The 9,451-nt window shown below is 43.2% G+C and overlaps 1 protein-coding gene across 1 annotated transcript in view; it reads left to right on the top strand.

Annotated features, from left to right (window-relative positions):
• The window catches only part of SELENOH (selenoprotein H), a 416,044-nt gene that overhangs the window by 99,972 nt on the left and 306,621 nt on the right, over positions 1–9,451 (top strand). The gene's annotated exons all lie outside the window — the stretch shown is intronic.

The raw sequence follows: 9,451 nt of genomic DNA, 5'->3' as shown, positions 1-9,451 counted from the left end.
ACACCACTGCAAGTTGCTGAAGGTGCTGTATTCATTCACACTGCACCAATTTAAAAACTAAGAAAATGTTTGTTTTTATTATTTAAAAAAATAATACCGGGGGCAGGGGGAACACAGCCATCCTAAAGTATGTTAACAACTATTCAAAACATACCCCAGGAGCTTCGGTATATAAAGCGGTAGGGTGCACACTAAAAGAGCCTTAATGTACAATCATTGGCATCCATGTGGACTATAGATGAGATGTATTCATTACTCGCTCAGAAACAACTTCTAGAGACCACAGCGAAATAGCTAAACCTTAAACAATGGCAACCCCAGAAACTCAGACTTACAACATTTTAATAGGGCATCACCAAAAGAAAATATATGGAAATGATCCACCAGGAGGACTAGAAAGCCAAGACTGGCCCTGATAATTACAGGCAGCCAAAGTGTCCAAGAATACTGATGCGTTAAAGGTAGAAAGGCCTACTTCGTTTAGATTTATGAACTCTCTCTCCCCGCCCCCAGATCTTCAAAACCCGTTACTGCTTCTGGGGTTGGCCAGGGATGAAGTGGGAATTAGGGTTGCCAACCTCCAGGTGGCAGTAGTCAAAGACGGCTACAAGTGCTAATTGGAAGTTTTGGCAATCCAAAATAAAAGCACCAGCTAATTTATACACTTGAGATAACAACAATGCAACTGCTATCAGAAAAAAAAATATATTCAGAAGCAGTTCTAATTAACACAACCAAAGCTGAGCAAAACACCCCAATAATAATTTACAAATGCTCTGGAAGAGACCCAAAGTGAAGACGCAGAGGCGTTACAAAATGAGTTACTATTAGGCACAGTTCTTTAAGAGTCCATAAAGTGCAAGTGCAATAATTTAGGCCTATAGTGTATAAATTAGCTGGTGCTTTTATTCTGAATTGCCAAAACCTCCAGGTGGCGCCTGGAGATCTGGAATGACGTCTGATCTTCAGGCCACAGAGATCAACGGCCCTGCCAAAAAAAAACGGTTGCTTTGGAGGGCGGCATCATACCCCTGTGCGAACTTCGCCCTCCCGGCCTCCACCCCCCAGATCTCCAGGAATCACCCAACCCAGAGTTAGCAACCCTAGGGAGCCGCTGCCTCCCAAACGGCCCTCCCTTGCGCAACTACAACCCCACGCAGGGCCCAGGTGGGCCGAGACTCTCCCCGCGCAGGCAGCGCCTCTCCCTCCCTTACCGCCAGCGACGCTCGCTCTCCCCCCCTCAGGCACCGGCCCGGAAGCACAAGGAGGAGGCACTTCCGGCGTCATGCCTGTCGAGCCTTTCGCGCCAACCATAGAGCCTTCCTGGGTAGAGCGAGACCTTCTAGGCGGCCGCTCTCGCTGGCCTGTAGGGGGTTGGTGGCGCGAGGAGGGAGAGGGCTCTGGTGGGCCGGGCGGGGCTTTTCTCCTTAACAGTTTTAGAGCTTCTCAGTTAAAACTTAATAGTTTTAGAGCTTCTCAGTTAAAACTTAACAGTTTTAAGCTTCTCAGTTAAAACTTAATAGTTTTAAAGCTTCTCAGTTAAAACTTAATAGTTTTAGAGCTTCTCGGTTAAAACTTAACAGTTTTAGAGCTTCTCAGTTAAAACTTAACAGTTTTCAGCTTCTCAGTTAAAACAATAGTTTTAGAGCTTCTCAGTTAAAACTTAACAGTTTTAAGCTTCTCAGTTAAAACTTAACAGTTTTAGAGCTTCTCAGTTAAAACTTAATAGTTTTAGAGCTTCTCAGTTAAAACTTAACAGTTTTAAGCTTCTCAGTTAAAACTTAATAGTTTTAGAGCTTCTCAGTTAAAACTTAACAGTTTTAAGCTTCTCAGTTAAAACTTAATAGTTTTAAAGCTTCTCAGTTAAAACTTAATACAGTTAAAACTTAATAGTTTTAAAGCTTCTCAGTTAAAACTTAACAGTTTTAAGCTAAGCCCCAGCGCATCTCGGCCTGGGGTTTAGGGGGATGTTCGGGAGTGGCCATGAACCTGCAGGGTGCGAAGCTCGCTGAGCGGGGGCCCTTTCATACAACCCAGATGATGCCGCTTTCAGTCCATTTCCAATGCACTTTGAAGGTGGACTTGACTGTAGTCATTTATGGACTGACTCAATAAAGGAAGCCACAGCCTTCAATTTGCAAGATCTGAGCAAGGCTGTCAAAGTTAGGACATTTTGGAGGACTTTCATTCATGAGTCGGAAGCGACTTGATGGCACTTAACACACACACACACACACACATTTATGCACGGGAGGTTTTGCCTTGGATTTGCCGCTCTCCAGATGCGCATTTCCCCCATCCGGATTCTCAAAACTTCATAGGGGCTTATTTTGGGGCACTTTCACACATGCCGAATAATGCCCTTGAACTCACTTTCAAGCCGGATTTTACTGCGTGAAATGGTAAAATCCACTTGCAAACGATCGTTAAAGTGCATTGAGGAGTTGAAGGGTGGTAACAAACTAGTTAATGAGAATCTACAGCTTTGTAAAGCTTTCTGTGGAATGAGCACATGAAACCGCCCTATACTGAATCAGACCATTGGTCCATCAAGATCAGTATTGTCTACACAGACTGGGGTCTTTCACATTACTGCCATCCTGATCCTTTGAACAGGAGATGCCAGGGATTGAATTTGGGACCTTCTGCATACCAAGCAGATGCTCTGCTTCTGAGCCAGGGCCCCTCCCAACTTGGTCATGCTTCAGCCAAAGGAACCAATGTCACCCACCATTGTGTGTTCCCTTTTAAAGAAAAGGAGAGAGAAAGAAAAGGATGACCAGACACAAGGGATGACAAGAGTTCTTTTATTTTTAATTGTTGTATTGAAGAAGACAGATTGGTAGGTATGACCTACATAAATTCCCTCTTCTATATAACTTTTAAAAATACAGCATCCCTGTTTTTCTTTGTATCTAGTAAAGACAGGAGGACAAAAACAGGTATATACAGTAAATCTTTAAAGCAAGATTCATTGTTTCAGTTTGAAATTCAGGGTGGGCCTTTTATCTGAGGCCACTGTGCCCAGATCACGCGAAGTGATGGTATCGCTTTACTCCGCTCTGGTTAGACCTCAACTAGAGTACTGTGTTCAGTTTGGGGCACCACAATTTAAGAAAGATGTAGACAAGCTGGAACGTGTTCAGAGGAGGGCAACAAAGATGGTGAGGGGTCTGGAGACCAAGTCCTATGAGGAAAGGTTGAAGGAGCTGGGTATGTTTAGCCTGAAGAGGAGAAGACTGAGAGGGGATATAACTGTGTTCACGTCCTTGAGGGGCTGTCATATAGAGGAGGGTGCCGAGTTGTTTTCTGTTGCCCAAGAAGGTCGGACCAGAACCAACGGGTTGAAATTAAATCAAAAGAGTTTCTGTCTAGACATTAGGAAGAATTTTCAAACAGAGCGGTTCTTCAGTGGAACAGGCTTCCTCAGGAGGTGGTAAGCTCTCCTTCCCTGGAGGTTTTTAAGCAGAGGTTAGATGGCCATCTGTCAGCAATGCTGATTCTGTGACCTTAGGCAGATGATGAGAGGGAGGGCATCTTGGCTATCTTCTGGTCACTAGGGGTGTGGGGGGGGGAGGTAGTTGTGAATTTCCTGCATTGTGCAGGGGATTGGTGGTCCCTTCCAACTCTATGATTCTATACTGTGGTTGTGGAGCTGTTGCCATGTGGTTATTTACTCCACTTTGCCTGTAAATAAAGCAGTTTGTATTTTTGTAAATAAAGCAAAGGTGTCATTAATCCCCCAGAGCTGTCATCCAAAGGAAACAAAATTCTATAGTCCTCTTAACTCCTGAAACTGTCTCACTGCTTGGGGAAGAAGAAGAATATCACACTATGTTGCCCCACAGAAGTGTATAGGTTTACTAATATTTATTTACTTCATTTATATCCCACATTTCTTCCCATTGAGGTCCCAAAGCAGTTTGCATCATTCTCTCCTCCATTTTATCCTCACAACAAACCTGTGAAGTAGGTTAGGCTGAGAGAATGTGAATCTAATGTCAATGGTCACCCAATGGAGTGGGAATTTGAACGTGGGTCTCCAAAGATCTACTCACTACACCACACTGGATCTCAATTTCCCTTGCAGGCTTTAAAAAAAAACCTTATATTTTGACATCTGTGGACCTTATATTTTGACATCCTTTCCATCTAACATTTCAAGTGCAAAATAGACATTATGGATCGCCAACAACTTGCCTGCCTAACAAACTCCCATGGTTCATGTCCAACTCCCCAGAGAAAAGATGGAGAAATGGCAGCGAACTTTAGTCCCTGAGTGCACATCTGCAAGATGTCCAAATACTTGGTGACAAGGAGTTAAAAAGAACCCATAAAAGCTTCTTTGTGTATTGCTATTTTCCAAAGTTTCTTCAAAGAGGTTAGTACAAAGATGAAGAATGCATGTTCCAGTTTTAATGCCCTGTTCAGGCACTACCTGCATCTGCCATCCTATTCCTAAACTCTGCCTGGGTACTTAACATACAAGAGCTACAGATAATAGAACCAATTATTTAAATCTTCCTGTAGGATCAAAAACCAGCCAGAAAGGATAGGCAGAAAAGGCTTTGGAGACAATGATACAATGGCTTGAAAAGTTAGTCAATTCAATCACAAAGAGTATTTGAATCAATTTTCATAACTTGATGTAAAGTAAGGCAATGATTACCTCACCTCAGGACCAGACATAGAATACACATTTCTTCACCAGAATAAATTGGAAAGTGAGCATGTGCACATTCCTCAGTAAATATGTAGCTGAAAAGGGTAAGTTTTAGGCAGCAGAGAAGATGGAACTGGTCTAGTAAGTTGACCAAACCATAAAAATTCATCCAGGCAAAGCAAGTTTTGTGATGAGGCAGGATAAGACCTCTGACAAAGAATTCTCAGCGCTTCTATGAAACTTCAGTTCCCAAGATTCTTTAAAATATGCATTTTAACATTTAAACTGGTGTTAACACCACGGCTACTTTCCTAAAACCTGCTGATTTATTCTCACTTATTTCCACCATGACCATTTTCAGATTCAACAAGTATAAAACAGAAATACTGGGCTGGGAAAGCTAGTTTTGGCAAGAGCCTTCTGCATTGTAGGTTATATCATTTCCTCAAGCCAAATGACTTGCAATGGGGCTTATAGGGTTGCCAACCTTGAGGAGTCCCCTCAAGATCTCTCAGAATTACAACGGATCTCCAGACTACAAAGGTCAGTTCCCCTGGAGAAAGTGACTGCCTTGGAGAGTGAACTCAATTGCACTATACCCCATGGAGGTTCCTCCCCGCCAAACCCCACCCTCACCAGTCTCCACCCCCAAATCTTCGGAAATCTCCCAACACAGAGTTGGCAGTCAAACTTTAATAGATAAAGCTGTAATATTTCACTGGACTTCTTTTCACCAAAGCTGAATTTTAACCTCCAAGTGACAAATGTGGCTCAGTTTTCTCCCTGGCTACCTGGAATCTCCGTGTTTGTAGACCACTGGTTCCCAACTGGGGGTCCATGGACCGCAAGAACTAAATTAAGGTCCGCGAAACAAAGTTATAAACCCATAATAAATTAATATTTTCAATTAAAAGTTCTCTATTATAAAAATATATATTCAAATATATTCAAATATTATTCTAAGTTTAATGTTTAACTAACAGTTATGATTAAAGTTTATTTTCAAATTCTCTGAATTTTTATTTTGAACCTTGGGGTCCCTGCACCGAACAAAAAAGTCCTAGTGGTCCCTGGTCAAAAAAAGGTTGGGAACCACTGTTGTAGACCCATCAGAGATCTAAAGGAGTGCAAAAAGGGGGGGCTGTCTCCTCAAAAGGCTACTTGGCAACCAGCTGGTTGTAGGTCACTCTTCCCTGCATATTTAGAAGTTGAGGAAAACATTCTTGCCATGCAGTAGCTCTTAGTGGCACTGCCTGCATGCTTTTGTGTTTGGGAAATAATCTGAACTCGACTTTGTAGTCTTGTTACATAAGGAGCAAATGCGCTGCAATATCTGTCATACTCCTGAGCACTTCGCACAGCAAACTGAGACATAGGGAAGAATAAACCCTTCTGGTGGACAAGTCAGACCAATGGCTGAGAATGTACACAACTTTCCTTTCTCAAATCCTGGATCACTTTACCCGTACAGTGAGAAATCAGACAAGAAGATGAGAAATCTATTCAGGATAACCATGGTGTTAAATGTATAAAGGATAACCAGGAGGGCACATAAAAGTAAACAACCCAGTGGTTGGAGAGTTGAAGGTCAGAATGAAATGCCTGTAATCATTATTATTAGCTGAATGTATGCTTTTGTGTTCAGATTGCATAATTGCTCTTATGGAAAGGCTAGGCCTGAAGTATAAAAGCAGGTTTGAAATACTATGCATTCATGTGCACACACACATGAGGGCTTTGGGAAGGTGGCATCCAGGAGTCAGTAAATCAGGCTGTTGATGTCTGATACAACCTTCCACCAAGACACGGCCCAGAATTACCTACGGCCTAAGGAATGTTCCCTGCCCCAGATCATGTAACCAGCTAAGGTGCCTCCTCAATCCCCACTGATAGGCCTATGCTAATCCAAAGGTGTCCATTATTGGGTCTTTGTATATCTATGCTCAATATTACGTGTATTGTACCACCCCTGACCAGAGGTTATAAAGGTTCTGACAACCCTTTGTTCTGGTGTGTGAGTTGCCCAGATTCTTTTGGGGCAAGCACACCCGACTGCATTTATTTTGGCCTTAATAAACAGATCGTTTAATCTTCCAACCTCTGACTGTATTATTTATTATTGGCTATTGAGTAATACAGAAGCACTTCAAGAATAGATCAGAACCACTTACACATCTCCACCTCCTACAATGTATAACTCTCCATCCAATTACTAGCCAGGGCTGACCCTGCTTAGCATCTGAGATCTGACGAGATCAGGGTAGCCTGGGCTATCTAATTATACCCCTATATAATTTTCAGGAGAAAATGCAAAACTTCAGAATACATTGCAAAATCTGCCCAATCTATTACTGCAAGGGGTGATGCGACATCAGAACTGTTTCCCCTATTCAGCTCTTTCCACTCAGACTCCACCTCCCTACCCTCACCATGTCCTCTGTTGAAGGACCCTGTAGTTTCTTACTTTGGGCCACCAGGTGTCAGACCTGCTCAGGAAATCAAAAGTGGAAATCAAAACCTACTTGGACAAAGCCAGTGGAGTGTCATGCTGAAGAAGTTTAATCCTGTAGTTTCGCTGTCACTCCAGGAAGACAATTTGAAACAAACCTACAAGGAGCAGAGAGAGGCCTTTGCAAACTGTTCATCTCAGCCAAGGGTTTCTCTTGGCACAGAACTATCTCCACTTAGTTCCCATAGCAATGTTTACAAGAAACATAGTTGGCCAGGCTATGAATGATACAAGAAAAAGTGTTGACAATATTTATGTGACATATGCTGCCAGTTAAGCATTCTTTGGGTCTCTGGCATAGAAGGAAGAACTTTATACGAAGGAAGATGACTGACAGAGACATTATGAGATGTGATTCCTAGTGCTAGCCCAGAACAGGATCCTTGAAACTTTGTGAGGTCTGATCTTTTGCCTGCATCTTTTGCCCTCCATCTGGATGCTAGATGCTAACAATGTATTCCTAGGGTTGGGACCCTGCTTGGTGGTGGCAGAAAGTGCTGTCAAGTCACAGTTGACTTATGGTGACTCTGTAGGGTTTTCAAAGCAAGAGACTTTCAGAAATGGTTTGCCATTGCCTGCCTCTGTGTAGTGACCCCATACTTCTTTGGTGGTCTTCCATCCTAATACTACCCAGAGGTGACCCTGCTTAGCTTCCAAGATCTGACAGATCTTGTTCCTCATTGAGAAAGCAATTAACAATAAACAACAGAACTTATGACAATCCTCGTGTTGACTGACTTAAACTTTTCAGATTCTTCTGCTAGGACCCTGAGTAATCTTTGAAACTTCTTCTTTTCTTTTTTGCCAGTTTCATTTGCTTCATGCTGTCTGGATGCCCCGAGGGACTCAGAGACCAGCCTTGCAAATTTTATCCGGCTATCTCATGGTTTATCAGGAATCACAATGGCCGTAATAGCATAGATCACTAATACCGTACTTTGGCAGCATATGGCTTGAGTATATGCATCCCAATCGGTCAATGGACAGCAAACCTCTGGACTTCTGGTCAGCTCAGTAGGCATCACTGTGCCCTGTAAAAATGTTGTTTCTAGTTATTCCCTTCCCTGAAAGGAATGCCTTTCTTAGACCAGAGCTGTTCTAATAGTGGAACCGCTGTCTTCACCTTGTCCTAACTGCATCTGGCCCTTCTGAGAAGAGGGAAGCATGATTGAAAGAGGCATCTGTTGGCCTCCAGATAAAAATAGGAGCATCTAGTTACCCATCAAAGTGGGGAGGGTGGGTGTAGCAACAGAGTAGTAAACAATGAGAAAAGTGGTGCGGGCATAGTGGAGGGGGGAGGCAGCCTGAGAAGAAGCCAGAAGAAAGCTTAAGAAGGAGAGAGCGAGGTAGACTGGGGGAAAGACAGACCATTCAGTAGCTGCTGCCTCATTTCTGATGTCCCTTCTTTCACTGACAGTCAGCAGCGGGGCCTGTTTGTGTTCTTGTCTAGGTAAGTGCTTATTCCTCAGTCATGCAGAGATGGCCACATTGTGGCTCCTAATTTATTTTCAGGTCCAGGCAGTTCAGGTATAGTTTCTGGACAGTAAAGAGAAACGGAATGGAAGTCTTCACTGTTATTGCATACTAGAAATATAATGTTCTCTCAGTTAAATGGAGAATGGAGGGGCAAGGATGTTTAGGAGTTGGGGGGGGGGGGCAGCCAGGATGTCTGTGTGGGCCTTGCTAGGAAACAGGCAGATGAAGCTGTGTGGGTGCTGCTTAGGGCTGGTTCCACATTTATGGTCCAAAAGACTGTGGCAGAAATTCAGCAGATGAAGCTGTTCTGGCATAGAGCTGTAGTGATGTAGAAAAATGCACCTGATGATTTTCTGTCCATCCACCAATACTCAAAAGCACAGAGGTCCTGCTCATTAAAGAGCCTGTTAGAAAAGATGTGAGGGAGAAGCAGTAAAAAAAATCATGGGTCTCATGAGATTTTGGTATATAGCTCAGGCTGGTTGTTTTATTTATTTGGATATATTTATACCCCACTTTTCTCCCCATTGGGGACCGGATTAGCTTAAAACATCATTCTCCCCACCACCATTTTATCCTCATGACAACAGCCCTGTGGTTTCCCAGATCCTAGTCTGGCACTCTAACCACTACACCATGCTTGGGTAGTGTTGGTGAGGAATCCTCAAGCCACTGTGTATATGTAAAGTGCTGTCAAGTTGCAGCCAACTTACGGCGACCCCAGCAAAGGGCTTTGAAGGCAAGTGATTAAACAGAGGTGGTTTGCCATTGCCTTCCTCTGCAGAGTCTTGCTTGTACCTTCC

Source organism: Euleptes europaea, chromosome 6, assembly GCF_029931775.1.
Source record: "Euleptes europaea isolate rEulEur1 chromosome 6, rEulEur1.hap1, whole genome shotgun sequence".
NCBI lineage: Eukaryota > Metazoa > Chordata > Lepidosauria > Squamata > Sphaerodactylidae > Euleptes > Euleptes europaea.
This window is presented reverse-complemented; position numbering and strand designations above follow the sequence as displayed.